The sequence below is a fragment of the Ursus arctos genome, unplaced genomic scaffold, assembly GCF_023065955.2.
Source record: "Ursus arctos isolate Adak ecotype North America unplaced genomic scaffold, UrsArc2.0 scaffold_15, whole genome shotgun sequence".
Classification (NCBI taxonomy): Eukaryota; Metazoa; Chordata; class Mammalia; order Carnivora; family Ursidae; genus Ursus; species Ursus arctos.
In genome coordinates, this window is record NW_026622819.1 from 18,960,770 (window position 1) to 18,979,102 (window position 18,333).

At 33.9% G+C, this 18,333-nt stretch overlaps 1 protein-coding gene across 3 annotated transcripts in view; it reads right to left on the reverse strand.

The window, feature by feature from the left end:
* LOC113260846 (cadherin-10) overlaps positions 1-18,333 on the reverse strand; it is a 110,801-nt gene that overhangs the window by 65,204 nt on the left and 27,264 nt on the right. The window lies entirely within an intron of this gene.

Below are 18,333 nucleotides of genomic sequence, written 5' to 3' on the forward strand. Positions count from 1 at the left end.
CCACAGATATTTTGTTCCATTTGTCTATCGGCACCATTATAGCCTAAGTACTTAAAAACACAACTCAATTTCCGAAGCCTTACAGTGATTGATATCTGTTTAAATAAGTACCCTTTATTATCCACTTTTTAAAAATTGTCTTGGGATTCTTGGTCTTCACTATACATATTTTTGCATTAGCATGTTCCTTTCTATTAAAAATACAATACAAAACAAAAAACACAAAACCTTGCTAAATATTAGATTGGGATTGCAATTTCTAGGCTAAATTGGTGAGAGTATAATCTTAAACGTAAGAACACTTCCTATCCTCAAATATTGTTATCTCCATACATTAAGGACATATTGATGCCCTTCAGTATAATTTTACATTTTGTTTTGACATTTAGTTCATTTTTACCATCTGAATTCATGAGACTTCTTTTTAGGTTTCCAGACACTGTTCTATCAAGTGGGATCATTTTATGTGCTTTTTAAACTAATGTAGTTGCTTCTACTGTTATTTTGAATTATAGTAATTTGAAGAAAATTCATTATATATGCAGCTCAACATCAATCAAATATAATCAATATGCTTTCTACCAAACCCTATTTCATAATTTTCTTGTTTTTCCTATAATTTGATCTCACCATCTCTCTGTATCTTTAGTATTTTTTTCTATTATCATATTGCTGATCATTCTTTACTTTTATGAGTATTTTTCCATGCATTAGTTTCAACCTTTCTTTGCTAATATAATTACAGTCTACTCTTTAAACACAATTGATTTGAGGTCAATTCCTCTAGCCCCATGATGATTAATTTTACTTTCCAATGTATTATCTTTGTTATCACTCATACTTTTTCTTTTCCTCACATATAGTATTTGCCAAAATCCTTAGTTTTCTGTGTGTGTGTTTTCCTTTAATTCGACCACAAACTCTTCCACAACTGTGTGAATTTCCTCTCAAGCTGCTGAGGCTAAAACAGTTTTCATCTTTCTGAAGACAATCTCCCAGAGCCCCTGCCATGTTCCAAAAGGGGCTGTTTGAGATTCACTTTTTTTACATCTGTCCTCAGATCTTTCTTCACCAGAATCATTTGCCTCTCCAGTCTCTAGTATGTGTCCCTCTTTTTTGTTGTTGTTACTATATGATTTTGAGGTGACATCCAAATACTGAATGTACATGTATTTTTCTTGAGAATATGAAATATACTACTCCATCATCTTCTTATTAGTATTATTGCTGTTAAGAAATCTGAAGTCTAGCAGCACCTGGGTGGCTTAAGTTGGTTAAGCATCTGCGTTCAGCTCAGGTCATGATCTTGGGGTCCTGGGATCAACCCCACATGGGGCTCCTTGTTCAGCAGGGAGTCTGCTTCTACCTCTGCCTCTCCCCCCCCCCACTTGTTTTCTCTCTCTCTCTAATAAAAAAGAAAATAAAATCTAAAGAAAAAAAAAGAGAGAGAAATCTGAAGTCTTTCTGATGTCTGATCTTTGTATAAGACCCAGGGGTTTATTTTTCTCCAGAAACCTGTAAAATCTGATGTTTGTCTAGATTTCTGAAAATGCATGGTATTGTTCTTTGGTGTTTGTATATTTTTATCAAAATTGCAGGATTCTCACCAAGTGCTTTCATTCTGCTTTCTCTGTTCTGGGACATTCCAATAAATTTTTCACTGAAAACCCCCTTCACTCCATTTTCCCTGTTCTGGAACTCCTATTATTCAGATATTGTCTGCATTGTTTTTCCTTTTAATTTTATTGTGACTCAGCTCTGATTTTCCAACTTGAGGTCTTATTGCTTTACTTTCTAGGTTCTGTTCCTAATATTTTTCTCCATGCCACCTATTGAGATTTTTATAGTTGATATGATATCTTTATATTTCAAAGACAACTTTTTTCTATGTGAATTCACTTTTAAAAATTATATACATGTAGCACGTAACATTTTCCACTGGTGGTTGCAGCAATATTTCTAGCCTGTATCCCCTTCTGATAACTTGCCACTGCCTAATCAAGAAAAATAGCTCCACGCTCCTCTTTGGAATCCCCGTCAAACAGCAGAGTCTAATTCCTTTCCCCTTGAATCTCTTGTAATGAACACAGTGTAGCTAAGATAATGCATAATTTTCTAGGCTGTGTCAGAAAAAGTGGGGGGAAAAAACTGAAAAAGTTACTGCCTTCTGAGATGTAACACCTGGACTATGGTCCTGAGCCACTGTGTAAGAATCCAGTTGTGAAGCTATCAGGCTCTAAGGAATCCCAGCCACACATGGAGAAATCACAGGGAGAAGCACAGAGACAGAGACAGGCAAAGAGACAGAGAAACTGACAGAGACAGGAACCATGGCAAATAATAAGATTACTGTTATGCCAAGTCATTACATTTTGGGGTGCTGGGCAGCAATGGCTGACCATAGAGTAATCTTTTGTTTTTTTAGTGTAACATATATGCACTTATATGCATTAACATTGTATTATATATACAATACACTATGAACATATGTTAATCTTAAATACATGTAGAGTTTGTTTTTATGAGTTTTTCCGTATATATTCTCTAATTCTTTGAATTGGTTTTTGTATTTTTTTTCACTATGATGTATAATTAACACCTTTCTTCAAATGTCTTGATCAATAGTTTAACTAGATATATAATGTTATGTCCGAAACAATTTTTTCCTCAGAAAATTTTTGAAATTTCCCATTTTAATTTAACACCCATTTTTGCTGTTGAAAAGTCTAGTTAGAATCTGATTTTTATTTGATTATTGTAAAAAAAAAAAGGATATTCTGGATATGTTTAATCCAAAGTTCTTGTCCTCATGGTTTTAAAATCTCATAATAATAGTTCCAGAAATTAAGTGCCTTCATTTCAACCCTTTATGGAGTACTTTCAATTTAATCACTGATGTTTGACCTGAGCTTTGGGGAAAAAATATGCTGTTTAATATTTGATTATCTCTGCATTTTCTGATCTTTATTCTCGTTCTCTCTCTCTCTCTGTTCTTTTTCTCTCTCTCGCCTTTACCTCTTCCTCTTTTTCTAGGTTTATAATAGCTAATTAGATCTTCTGGATTTATCCTTGACTGTTTTATCCATGTCATCCCCTTTTAAAATTTGCTTTATTATTGGAAATAAAATTTGTTTTAAATGATTCTTTTTACAAAAATGTCCTACATTTTCCCCATTCTCTAAGAAGATACAATTTAATTATTCTAAAATTCTTAACTGTTCCCCAACTTATTTCTTGTTCCCCCAGAGAGTGATGCTCTATTTAGTAAAGGAGGTACTTCTTTTTTTGTGCTACAGGACTTCCTAAAGTGTTAGTGACATTTTGTTATTCTTCTACATTTGTGTAAAAGGTTCATTAGAGGCTTAAATGACTTTTCTCCTTCCTTAGAAGCCGGACCGTTAAATGAGCAAGAGGACAACGTGCTGTCCAAATACGGTCATCAAGGAGCAGAGCAGCTCCTAGCAATGCTTGGTAGCAGCTGCTAGGTGAGCTTGCCAGGCTTCCATAGATTTGGCTGCTTAAGACAAACTGAGCCCAACAGACTTAGACAGTTTATTACTCTAAGCAGAGCAGGCTGGCTAAACTTATGTCTGTACTGGTTTCCCTTGCTCCCCAATTCCTAAGGGGGCAATGCAAAATCACACAGTGGGTCTGAATCACAGCTGAAAGACACTGAGCCAGGAAATCCCTAAGGGAATTTCTAGCATTACCTTTATTTCCCTGGAAAAAGCAAATCTTTACTGGGAAGAGAGACAGAGAGTTTTTTACCTGCTATTCTGAAATACCACTGGAGAATCAGTTATTTTTATTTGTACTATTTGTAATCTAAACAAATTGGCTGTCAATACCTAGAAGTGAAGAAATGTAAGAGATTTATGAAAAATTGTCTTCCAACAAGGGTAGAATATGTCTATTGGGATTGAGAACTTCAAAATAAATTGTGCAAATGGGAAACATGAAATGAAGTTCCCACCGCCACTACCATGCACAAATACTGGGTATTAGTAATACCCACTTTAGAGCCATAATCACTTCTAGGAAGATACTGATTGAATGTTTTCCTTATGCTGTTAGTAGAGGTAGGAGGAGGGGCAGTAGGAAGGAAAAGCCAATTAATGCAGCTGACTGTTGAGGAGGAATTAAACTAAATAACCAATGAGTCCAAATTAAAGTTGAAAATAATACTTCCATCTCAGCTTTCTTTTCTACCACTCCCATTAAATCTTTACTTCTGTTCTGGTGTGTGGTGTACCCATCACTGTGACCCACTCCACTTTTAGTTTCCCATAAAGTCTTCATAATTTTTGGTCAGCTGTTGCTATTCCCTCTGTTTCTAATCTGTACATATCTTTTCATTTTCTTCTTTTTTAGGTGAGAAAGGAAACAACCAAGAGTAACTAGGTTGCCATTGTATTGGGTCAAATTGAAACTGTAGGCTCTCATTACTCTATAAATAAGTGTGGTTTAAATTACATTATTAAATAAAATATAATAAATTCATTAAATAATAATTACTATAATGTACTATATAATAAAATAAAATATAACAGGTTGTGAAGGTTGTGTTAATTTTAATTTTTGTGCTGTAGAATATCCAGATTTCTAGCATATTTAAAATCTGTAAAATGTTTCCCTCTGCTCATTTGTTTTGTTTCTTAAATTCCACATATGAATGAAATCATATGGTATTTGTCTTTCTCTGACTTATTTCTCTTAGCATAATACTCTCTAGTCCATCCATGTTGTTGCAAATGGAAAGATTTCATTCCTTTTTATGGCTGAATAATATTCCATTATATATATATACCACTTCTTTTTCTATTCATCAGTCGATGGACAGTTGGGCTGTTTCTATAGTTTGGTTATTATAGATAGTGCTGTTATAAACATTGGGGTACATGGATCCCTTTGAATTAGTATTTTGTACTCTTTGGGTAAATAATTAGTAGTGCAAGAGAGGCAAACCAAGAAACAGACTCTTAACTATAGAGAACAAACTGATGGTTACCAGAGAGGAGGTGGGTCAGGGATAGGTTAAATAGGTGATGGGGATTAAGGAGTGCACTTGTTATGATGAGCACAGAGTGATGTATGAATGCACTGAATTACTATACCATATGCTTGAAACTAATATAACACTGTAAGTTAACTAACTGGAATTAAAATAAAAACTTAAAAAAATAAATAAAGTCTATAAAATGTAGTTATTGTCTAGGATTAGTGAGCTCAATAGGCCTTCTTTATAAGGTTTAATTAAAATCATTAAGTCAAAGCTCCATTCTTACTGAAAAATCTATTAATGGTTCTTTTACCTCTAATGATTAAACAAAATTTTTGATTGAACTAACCATTAAGCTGTAATTTCTTGGATGACTTTTTAAATTTAATGACTAGAAAACTATAAAGAATAGATTTAAAATATTAATAAAATTTAATAAAATATTTAATACATCTCTATTAAAAAGCAGTCAACTGGTCTAGAATAGAGACCAATTTATGACAGTATATAGGACAGCCTGTAACAGTGGAAATTAAATGAGCATAATTTATTCTTCTTATTACACACTGATGACTATTACACATTCACTTGTGTTCTAGAGTTGTTCACAAATTTATTTTTACATGTATTTTCATTCATTTGAAATGATTTAAAACCAAATTGATAAATTTTAATCACAATTTTTTTCACGTTTCTTCTATATAAATCATAACTATAAACTATAACTTAAGGTATTCTTTTCAAGTTTGTTGGACCACCTCATTTCCTTTGCCTAAATTCTATAAAAAATGTTAATGTGTGTTTGGTGGCAATGTGGTGGTAGGGGGGTTGATGGATTTCTGTTGTTAGTACTGTATTCTACAACTCTGAACAGAGCTAAAAGTGGGGTTATTAAAACCTGTCTCTTTTTTATCTTGTAATTACTTTAGTATCTGTTTTTAGTAAAATAGAACCTCTTGCTGGCTGGAAAAAAGGGTTCAATATATTTCCATATAATTTCATGCTTAATTTCAACTGGGATCCTCTCCACATAAAAATAAAGATAACACACCATTAACATTCCATAGCTTAATTTCATTTTTCATCTAAGTTGTTTGCTTGCATCCTTTAGTCATTAGTCGAAGAAAAAGAAAATGAAATGAATTTCCAGTCAGTTGAAGAAGAAGAGGAGGAGGCGGAGGAGGAGGAAGAAAAAGGAGGAAGAAGGAGGGAGGAGGAGGGAGAAGGAGGAGGAGGAGGAGGAGGAGGAGGAGGAGGAGGAGGAAGAAGCCTGAGGTTGCCAATAGGTATCTCTGTCCATAAGAACAGCCTATTTAGAAGCTGGTGATGTTCCAACAAAACTCTGTCTACTGAATTTAACAATCAGTTTAAAATTGGCATAGTCATGAAACAAAATAAGATGAATGGAAGGGATTGAAGATGTAACTAATGATGCATACCAGTTTTCTCAAGCAAGAATTGAATGTAATTGTTTTTAACTCCTTTGAGAAATCATGACAGAAATTTTGTATTTTTCTTAAAATGTTTAATACCCACAGAATTCAATTTTTTTGAAACAAGATGCAAAGTATAAGAATACTTTTGTGCCTATTATGATTTTATGAAATATTAAACAAAATAAGCATAGGAAAAAAGACAAAATGTATGCTTTAAATTGAGAATAATAAAATAAGGATATTTTAAAACCAAGACCATTAAAGTGTTGAAAATCTGTAAGACTTTCAGTAAGTAATGCTGAGAATTACTATGTTTTGGGGCAAATTTTCTGTAACTGAACTTGCTTAAAACAATGCTAGTATATTTTATCACCTCAGAACATTTGGTTATACAGAAATTACATATAGAATTTAGATAACTATCATTCTTTGGTAGTTCATTATAAACTATGATTGGGATTCTGAATTTTCTGAAACATTCATAGTTTCAAATATTCTTCTAAACTATTATTTATGTTTAGCAAGCAAGGTCACTATGACAAAAAATATATAAGAAAATAAGTAAAGTAATAAAATCAATTGGGATGAAAATTTTAAAAATCCTAATTAGTCTAGAGAACTAATTTGGAATACTACATTTTTTTATTTTAGAGGCCACACTTTATATTGAAAACTGTTCAGTCCTCAAAAGGAGTAAGTGTATATTTTAAGAGATATTAAAATTCATGACCCTTCTCAGGGTATGCTTTTGAGATTGAACAAAGAAAATAGCCAAAGTCAAGGAATGAAGATGTCAGCAGAGAAATACAAAGAGAAAAAGGAACAGAGAAGAAAAAGTCAAAGAAAAATTATAAGAAGGGGTATCCAGATTATTATAATTTAGATCAGTTTGGTTCAACATACACTTACAAGTATATACACTGTGTTAGAATTCGGGGTTCAATAATGGAGAAGTCTTCATTTTTACCCTGCTCTGATCTGCCAGTATGAAATGTAATGTATCATATTAGTTATTGAAATATTTTACATTAATGTGTTTTAAGATTTGGTGTCGTTTTGCATATGACTAATCCTATCTCATTCAGTGTCCTGATTTTTTTTTAAATTTTTTTAGTGATTTTTTTTTTTTTTTTTTTTTTGTATCCTATCCTTTAAAACAAACATTTTGCTTAGGGTGGCTTAGTGGGGAGGGGACAGGGAGAAGAGAGTTCTCTGTAGTATGAATTATTTCTTTTAACTGATCTCTTTAGACAGTTATTCCCATAAAAACATTCACTTGATTCCCTATTTGGTTTTATTAGTGCACACAAATAAACATCCTGTTAGGAAATAGATATCAAAGGAATTATTCTCCCCTTGTTTAACAGAAATAAACAGATAAAGAAAATAGGCTGTGGTTATTTTACTCTTTAAGCAAATCATTCTACCAACTCTCTTTAGCCAAGTTGCATATCACAGCCAACTTTAGTAATGAATGGACATCTGTTGAAATTTATTATTTGGCTCTGACATTTTTTAGCTGTATATCTGCATATACAGATTTATATCTAGGCACATAAAAGAAACATTCTTAACAAATTACTTTTTTTTAACCAATGAATGCATAGTTATAATACGCATAAATTGACCCTAGATCAATATTCAATCAACAACACTTCCTTTACACATTTCACTACTAGACTGATTTACACTGCAGTACTCTATCTTGAGTAGTATGTTTATTGGAAGAGAAAATTCAAAATTCCTGGTTGACTGAAAATATGTCATGGGCAAGGAAGAGAAAAACAATCTGTTTTAATACAAGAAAATCTGTGGTGAAAACATTACCAAAAATGGATACATCTGACAATGAAACAAGTTACAACAGTAATTAATAGGTTTTAAAGAAGAAGACAAAAAAATTAGTTGCAAAAGGACACTTTGAGAACATAGATCCAATTTCCTAAGACAAAAATGTTACAATCTAGTTTAACATCACTATTCGAAAAACAAAGTTTGAAAACTTTCATTTGGAACTATTTAACTGATTAAAGTGGAAAAAAATTCAGTTTATTTAATAGGCCAGATTTCAGCTGTAGTACTGTTTTAGGCCAGAGAATAAATTAAATGTGTGATTATACTTCCCATGTTTTAAAGTGTGATTTTTAAATATATTTTGCTACTTTCATGTCATTGCTCTTAAATGACTTACCAGTTTTCATTAATATATCTCCAAGTTGTGTATATCTGTTTGTTTCTTTACTTAACATTTTTTTATGACTTTCCCTTAGCAAGCCATGATTCCAGCTGCTCAGCTAAAAGCAAGATTTTCTTGAGGATGCCTGGCTGGCTCAGTTGGTGGACATTGCAACTCTTGATCTTGGGGGTGTTATTATTTCCTTTAAAAATATGAAAACTACACTCTAGGAGATCAGATCATGTTTTCAAGGAATCTTGGCTGCTAATGTGCATTGAAGTTGAAACTCAAAGTTCTTTTGTCTATTAATAGTTGTCAATATTTTAAGAGTAAAGCAATTTCAGGTTGAATATTTTATGCCTATAAACTTTTATATTCAATAAAAACCTTATCCACAAAAATAAAATAAAGTGTTTTCTCTGTGATGTTTTACATAATTTACCAATATGCTAATATACTATAGTTAAATAATCCAAGTTTCCTGGTAATATAGCACTACATTTGAATTCGAGATATATAATTTTCTAGCTAAATAAGGAGCTTTAATACTTAGCATCTCTAAGCTTTAGTTTCTGCTTGGTAAAGTAGAATAGCAATCCTTGTGTTGCAAAGTGCTGTGTAAATTATAGTATTGAAAGTGCCCAGCAATAACTGGCATACACTATGCCCCCAATAAATAGTAACTAGTATTATTTATATCATTTAATGTTTAAATTTATAGATAATAAAATATATGAATGAAACAGAATATGTATGGAATTTGATAGCAGAAATATCCAGGGATTTAACATAAATTTCGTACTATTTAGTATTAACTTCATAAATACATGTTTATATTTGGTATAAATTTGCATTTATTTCATAATCAAATTTATTTCTTCACAATAAATAGACTTCTGGTTTTCAGTTCAGCCTATGAAAATCTTAGACGTTCCCTCCATCTTAACTAGAAGTAAAAAGCTGAACAGATTGAAGAATCAACAGCTCTTCTTGGGTCCCTAAGAGAGGGAAAGACACAGGGCAAACTACTGCCCTCAAGATTAGAGTCAGAAAGGCAATCACAAGGACTCAGTTTAACAAATCAGAGATTCATGAGCTGAAACCAACACAGGAATCTTTGCCAGAGTAGGGACACCTAAACTATAATTATGAATTGATGGAAGTACAGTGAAGACCACTCTGAGTTAAAAACACCAAGAGGACTTAGTTAAAGCGGTTCCTATACAATACTGTGAGATTTACCTCCATGAGCTTGAGCAGGTTTCCACCGTAAATATGTGAGAAAAGTTCTCTCTGGCTTCCAGCAGAGGGAGCAGAAAGGGAACCATTTTGAAATATGCCAGAGAACTGCATTCTTCTTAACAAGGCCTGCCCTCAGGGGAAACTAGTTGACAAGAGCCTAACCTGCTGGGGTATTAACAGAACCTAACTGTCCTTGGAAAGGGAAATACCCAACTCTAACCTTCCACTTGGGAGAGTTTAATCACTCAACTCCAGGATCCCAGGATCGTCCAGCCATTCTGACCACCTAAGTGGTGGAGAAAAAACCTGAGAAACATTTGTAAGGTTCACAGTCCAGAGGTACAGGATCACTTATAGAGCGCTTCCTTTCCCCTCACACATCATCATCACTTTAACAAAGGACTATTTATCCAGTAAATCAGGTCCAGCTATCAAGAAAAAAAAAAAAGATAAAAGCATACTAAAAGGCAAAAAACAAACAAACAAACAAAAAACTAACAAAACCACCATTTGAAGAGACAGAGCAGGCATCAGAACCAGACATATTAGTGATGTAAGAATTATCAAAATGAGGATTTAGAACAGCGATGATTAATATGCTAAGGGCTCTAATGGAGAAAGTAGGCAGCATGCAAGAACAGATGGGCAATATAAGCAGATAGATGGAAATCCCAAGAAAGAACCAAAAAGAAATGCCAGAGATAACAACAACAAAAAAAATTGCCACAAAACTGAAGAATGCCTTTGATGGGCTGATTAGCAGACTGCACATGGCTAAGGAGAAAATCTCTGAGCCAGAGTATGTATGAACAGAATTCTCAAGACCTGGAAAGTAAAGACAAAAGACTGGAATGAACAGAACAAAATATCCAAGGACCATGAGGCAACTATAAAGGATGTAACATATGTTTAACTAGAATACCGAAAAAAGAAGGAATCTGACCTATAGAGGAATAAAGATAAGTTTTATGTTAGCTTCTCCTCAGAAATTATGCAAGGAAGGGTGCTTGGGTGGCTCAGTCAGTTAAGCATCTGACTCTTGATTTTGGTTTGGGTCTTGATCTCAAGGTCATGTTTTGAGTCCTACATTGTGCTCCATGCTGGGTGTGGAGACTACTTAAAGAAGAAAAGAAAAGAAAAGAAAAGAAAAGAAAAGAAGAGAAGAGAAGAGAAGAGAAGAGAAGAGAAGAGAAGGGAAAGGAAAGGAAAGGAAAGGAAAAGAAAAGAAAAGAAAAGAAAAGAAAAGAAAAGAAAAGAAAAGAAAAGAAAAAGAAAAGAAAAGAAAAGGAAAAGAAAAGAAAGAAAAGGAGAGGAGAGGGAGAGGGAGAGGGAGAGGGAGAGGGAGAGGGAGAGGGAGAAGAGAAGAAAAGAGAAGAGAAGAGAAGAAAAGAAAGAAAAGAAAGAAAAGAAAAGATAAAATAAATAATGCAAGGGGTGCGCCTGGGTGGCTCAGTCATTAAGCCTCTGCCTTCAGCTCAGGGCGTGATCCCAGAGTCCTGGGATTGAGCCCCACATCGGGCTCCCTGCTCTGCTGGGAGCCTGCTTCTTCCTCTCCCACTCCCCCTGCTTGTGATCCCTCTCTTGCTAGCTGTCTCTCTCTTTGTCAAATAAATAATAAAATAAAATCTTAAAAAAAAAAAAAAGAAAGAAAGAATGCAAGTAAGCAGGTAGTAGAAGGAAACATTAAAGTGCTGACAGAAAAAGAAAAATCCCACAAACCTAGAATTCTCTACTCTGTGCAATTATCCTTCAAAAGTGAAGGAGACATTCTCAAATGAAAACTGAGGGAATTTGTTGCCAGTAGACCTGCCTTGCAAGAAAGGTTAAGAGAATATCTTTAGAAAGAAGGAAAATAGTATGGGGTCAGATCTGTATAAAGTAAACAACAGCATTGGAGAAGGAATAAGTGAAGGTAAAATAAAACCTTTTTGTTTTTCTTATTCTTAATTGATCTGATGGATTTTTTTAGAATAATAATACCAACAATGTATTTGATTGTGTATGATTATGTGTGTATCTTATATAAATGTTTATGTGTGCTTATACAAAATGAATGACAGCAATTAAACAAAGGAAGCATGGGAGAGATGAGAATTATTCTGTTCTTGTAAGATTCTCACATTATTTGGAAAGTGGTAGAGTGTAATTTGAAAGTGAACTTGGATTAGCTGTAAATGTATATTGCAAGCTTTAGGGCAACCACTAAGAAAAAAAATCAAAATAAAAAAAAAGTATAACCAGTATGCTAAGAAAACAGAGAAAATGGAATCATATAAAATGCCCAGTTAAAACCAGAAAAGGCAGAAGAAGATTGGAAGATTATAATAGGAACAAAGAACAATGGCAGCAAATAGGAAAGAGTAACTAATGCGGTATCTATAGCATCTATATCGATAATCACTCTGAAGATAAGTGGTCTAAATCCACCAATTAAAAGACAGAGACTGTCAAAATAGATAAAAAACCAAAACCTAGGTATATGTTGTCTACAAGAAACTCATTTTAAACAAGACATATAGGGGCGCCTGGGTGGCACAGCGGTTAAGCGTCTGCCTTCGGCTCAGGGCGTGATCCCGGCGTTATGGGATCGAGCCCCACATCGGGCTCCTCTGCTATGAGCCTGCTTCTTCCTCTCCCACTCCCCCTGCTTGTGTTCCCTCTCTCGCTGGCTGTCCCTATCTCTCTGTCAGATAAATAAATAAAATCTTAAAATAAATAAATAAACAAACAAACAAGACATATAGATTAAAAGTAAAAATGCAGAAAAATATGCCATGCTAACACTAATCAAATGAAAGCAGTTTTAGTTTGTATTAGAAAGGAGTAGCTACATTAATTTCAGACAGCGCAGACTTCAAAGCAAGGGAAATTATCAGGGATAAAATAGGGCATTTCATACTGATAAAAGGGTCAGTTCTTCAAGAGGACAGCACAATTCATAATGTGTATACGCCTAACAAGAAAGCATCAGCCTACATGAGGCAAAAACTAAGAGGAGAGAATTACAAGGAGAAATGGATCAATCCACAATCAGAGAGACTTCAGTACTCCTCTATCAGAAATAAACAGGATCAGCAGGCAGAAAATCAATAAAGACACAGTGAACTCAACAGCACAATCAATCCACTGGATATAACTGATATCTAAAGACTACTTGATCCAGGTGCCTGGGTAGCTCTTTGGCCACTGGTTAAGTGTCTCCCTTTGGCTCAGGTCATGATCCCAGGGTCCTGGGATCAAGTCTCACATCAGGTTCCCTGCTCAGCAGGGAGTCTGCTTCTCCTTCTCCCTCTGCCCACCCCCCACTCGTTCTCTCTCTCTCTCTCTCAAATAAATAAATTAAGTCTTTAAAAAAATAAACAAAGACTACTTGATCCAACAACAGCAGAATACATATTCTCCTTAGGCTCACATAGATTATTCATCAAAATAAATAACAATCTGGGCCATAAAAAAACATTCAACATTTTAAAGAGAGTATAATCATACAATGTCTGCTCTCAGAACATACTGATATTAAACTAGAAATCAATAACAGAAATGTAACTGGAATATTCCCAAAAAAGCAGAGTTTAAACAGCCTACTTTTAAATAGCACATATGTATAAGAATATTATGATAAATTTTAAAAAGTATTTTTAACTAAATGAAAATGAAAACACAACATATCAGAATGAGTGGGATGCAGTAAAAGCAATGCTTGGGAAATTACAGCATTGAAAGCATATAGTAGAAAAGAAAACAATATCTAAGATCAATTATCTAACTTTCCACATTAGGAACTTAAAGAAGAGCAAGCAAATTAATTTCAAAGTAAGCAGTAGAAGAGAAAAAGAGCAGAGGTCAATGATATTGAAAACAGAAAGTCAATAGAGAAAATCAACTCAAAAATTCGGTTTTCTGAAAAAATTCAATACAATCGATAAGTTCTTAGCTAGACTAAAGAAACTAAACAGATGACAAAATTACTAATATCATAAATGAAAGAGGGTACATCATACAGATCCCATGGACACCAAAGTGTAATAAATGATACAATGAGTAATTCTCTTCCCACGAATTTGATAACCTAGATGTAATGGATCAAATCCTTAAGAGGCACAATCTGCCAGACCTCACACAAGCAAAAGACAATCACAACAGGCATATATGTATTAAAGAAATTGAATAATTAATCACCTTACAAAGCAGAAAGCATCAGCCTTTTGGCTTCACTGGTAGATTCTACCAAACATTCAAGGTAGAGATTACACCAATGCTCTACCATCTCTTTCAGAAGACAGAAGCAGAGGGAATACTTTGTAACTCATCTATGAAACCAGCATTACCTTAACACCCAAACTAGACAAAGGCATATAAGAAAACTGCAGGCCAATATCTCAAAAACATAAATGTAAGATTCCTCAACAAAATAGTATGAATCAAGTCAATGAATAAAAAGAATTATACACCACAGCCAAGTGGGATTTATATACCCCAGGTATGCAAGGCTGGTCCAACATTCAAAAATTTAATTAAATAATCAATCTCATCAACAGGCTAAAAAAAGTCACATAATTATATCAACAGATAGATAAAAAGCATTTGACAAATCCAATACCCATTCATATTAAAAACTCTCAGTAAACAAGAAATAGAGGAAATTTTTTCAACTCATTGAAGAATATCTACAAAACACTACAGCTAATCAGAAACTCAAAGCTTTCCTGCTAGAAAGGATATCCCCATTTACCAGTCCTTTTCAACATTGTACTGGAATCTCTAGCTAATTCAATACATAAGAAATGGAAAAGGAAATAAAGGGTATACAGATTAGGAAGGGAAACAATTGTCTTCATTCACAGATAACATGATTATCTACATAGAAAATCTGAATCAACAAAAAATTGGAACCAATAAGCAAATATAATAAAGTTGTTGGATATGAGGTTAAAATATAAAAGTCAATCACTTTCCTATATAACTACAATAAATAAGTGAACTTTGTAATTAAAAACCTAATACCATTTACATTGGCACTTCCCAAAATAACATACTTAGGTATAAATCTACTATCGTATATATAAGATCTATCCATGTTCTTGGACAGGAAAACTTAATATTATTAATGCGTTAGTTCCTCCCAACTTGATGTATAGATTCACTGCAATCCTTAATACTTATTCTTATTTAATAAAACCTGTTTGTAATAAATCTCCCATATCTGCCACCATCACCTCTCTCTCAGGAGAATGCATCTCCCTGCCCAGACTCCCATACCTCATACTGGTCCGTCGTATACACAGAATGCCTTATTCTGCTTGTACTCTGGCTCCTATGTTGGTCCACTCCACTGTGAATATGCCCACTTCATCCTTCTCTGACTCTATCTGCCTACATCAGTTCAACTCCCTATATAAGTTTACTTACCTTACACAGTCTCTGACATTCTATTTCTGGCTGCCATCTCTAAAGATGCTTGCTTACCCTGATTTGGTTCTGAAACCTCATTCTGTGCAACTAAGGCCTTTTCCACTCTGAAAGTGAATGTCTAGTTAGCTCTGTCCCCAACAGGTTTAAATGAATTGTTCAGGAGGGAATAGAAGGGAAGGAAAAGAGAAAAGACAAAAGAAATGGGGTGTAAAATGATCTTTACTCAGATAACCTAATTGTGTAGAAAATCCTAAGCAATCTATTTTTTTAAAGTGCTAGATTTGCTAAATAGATTAATCAAGGCCACAGTACACAAGGTCAAATACAAAATAATTTATTTTTCTGCATACTAGCAAAATATACCTGGAAAATTGACTCTAAAATATCATACCTTTTATAACAGCATTAAAGAACATAAAACACAGGGAAAACTATAACAGATATATGTAAGATCTCTACAGTTAAATGTGTAAAACATTATTGACATAATTTTAAAAGTCCTAAATAGATAGAAAAATACAACATGGCCACTGGTTAAGTGTCTCTATATACAATAGATCTGAAGATTCAATGTTAAGATGTGTTATGGACTGAATGTTTATGTCCACCTCTAATTCATATGTGAAGCCCTAATCCCCAGTTTGGCTATACTTGGCAATGGAGCCTCTAAGGAGTAATTAAGCTTAAATAAGGTCCTAAGTGTGGGGCTCTGATCCTATAAGATTAGTGTCTTTATAAGAAGAGACATAGAGAACTCATTCTCTTTTTGCCTCCATTAGCACACACCCTGAAGAAAGGGCATGTGAGGACATAGTGAGAAAGCAATTACCTGCAAGCCAGGAAGAAAGAGCTTTCAACAGAAACCAAATCTGCTGAACCTTGGACCTTTAGCTTCCAGAATGGTGAGAAAATAAATTTCTGTTGTCTAAGCCAACAGTCTATGTTATTTGGTTATGGCAGCCCAAGCAGATTAATGTAAGGTGTTAATTCTACGCAACTTAATTTATAAATCCAATAAAATCCAAGTAATACTCAGCATATATTAAATATATTTTTGGTGAAGTTAAAGCATATTTAAAATGCAAGTGCCATGAAATTGTCAAAAATACTTGATATAGGGGTTATGGGTGGCTCAGTATGTTAAGCATCTGACTCTTGGTTTTGGCTTAGGTCATAATCTCTGGGTCATAATATCAAGCCCCGAGTTGGGCTCTGTGCTGGATGTGGAGCCTGCTTGATGATCTCTCTCTCTCTTTCCCTCTGCGCCTCCCCCCCGAAAAAATACTTTAAATAAAATCAAAGTTGGTACACTTGATTTTAAAACCTTTTTTGAAGCTACAGTAAGCAAGATAAAATCATAATGGCATTACAACAGACAAGTAGATCAATGGAACAAATTGATCATTCATAATGAGACTATAATGACAGGGTCAACTGATTTTTGACTAAGGCATGGCAGGACTTCAATGAGAACAGGAAAACGTTTTCACAAATTGTGCTAGAACAACTGATTCTCTATTTGGAAGAACAATAGCAGCAACAACAACAATAGAACCTCTATTCATACACTACACTATACACAAAAATGTATGCAAATCTAAATAGAAAATATAAAACTATAAGTCTTCCAGAAGCAAATATAGGAGAAGAAACATCTCATAACCTTAGGGTAATCAAAAATTTGTTAGAAAAGACTCAGTAAGCACTATAAAAGGAAAAAAAAAAGAATATATATATACATATACATATATATATATTATGGACTTTATTAAAATTAAAACCTTTTCTTCAATATAAAGAAAATGAATGAGCCAACCAGAGATGGGAAAAAATCATTCACTGTAACTATATATCTAATAAAGAATTTATATCCAAAATACATTAAAAAACTCCTATGACTCAATTATAGAAGCCCCCAAACCCAATAAAATATTTGGCAAAACTCAAAAAGATACTGCATAAAGGTATATCTACAAATGGCTATTAACCATTTTATTAAGTTATATTAAAGATACTCAATGCCATTAGTCATCATGGAAATGCAAATAAAACCACATTGCGTTATCACTATGCACTCTAAGGAATGGTTCAATTTTTAAGACACTAGCCAACAATGTTATTCAAGATGATGAACAACCAACCAGGAGCTCTCATATATTAGTAGTAAGAGTATCAAATGGTACATAGAACTACTTCAGAAAAGTAGAATTTCTCATTAAGTTAACTATGTACCTAGCTCATGTCCCAGAAATTTCACTTCTATGCATTTACAGACAGAAAATGAAAGGAAGGAAGGAAGGAAGGAAGGAAGGAAGGAAGGAAGGAAGGAAAAAAGAGAAAATATATATACTTAAAGGTCGCCAAATATCCATCAACAGGAAACTGGAGAAACAAATTGTGGGGTACTCATCCAACAAAACACCCTCACAATAACTAGGAATGATCCACTGAGAAATACAATAGTACACAACATCCTCAAAAAATATTCTGGGAAAAAGAAACCACACACAAAAGAGAATCTGCTATAAATTCTATATGAAATTCTTTTTTTTTTTAAGATTTTATTTATTTATTTGACAGAGATAGAGACAGCCAGCGAGAGAGGGAACACAAGCAGGGGGAGTGGGAGAGGAAGAAGCAGGCTCATAGCAGAGGAGCCTGATGTGGGGCTTGATCCCAGCTGGGATCACGCCCTGAGCCGAAGGCAGACGCTTAACCGCTGTGCCACCCAGGCGCCCCCATTTATATGAAATTCTAAGTGAGGAGATACTAATCTCAGTTGGAAGCAATGAGAACAGTGGTTGCCTGTTGGAAAGCAACAAGGGGTTAACTGAGAAGGAACACAGGAACTTTCTAGGGTGATGGAAAGTTTTATGCTTTATGTGATTGCAGAGGCATATGCATTTTTCAAAACACATTAGACTACACCTAAGATCAGTGTGTTTTGTTATAAGGAAATTACAGTACAAAAATTAAAAAATGATTTTCTTGAAGAGACTGAGAAAATTTAAATATGCCAACAAATAGTATCTCCCCTTTCTCTAACTCTGTAACTGTGTGTGTATTTT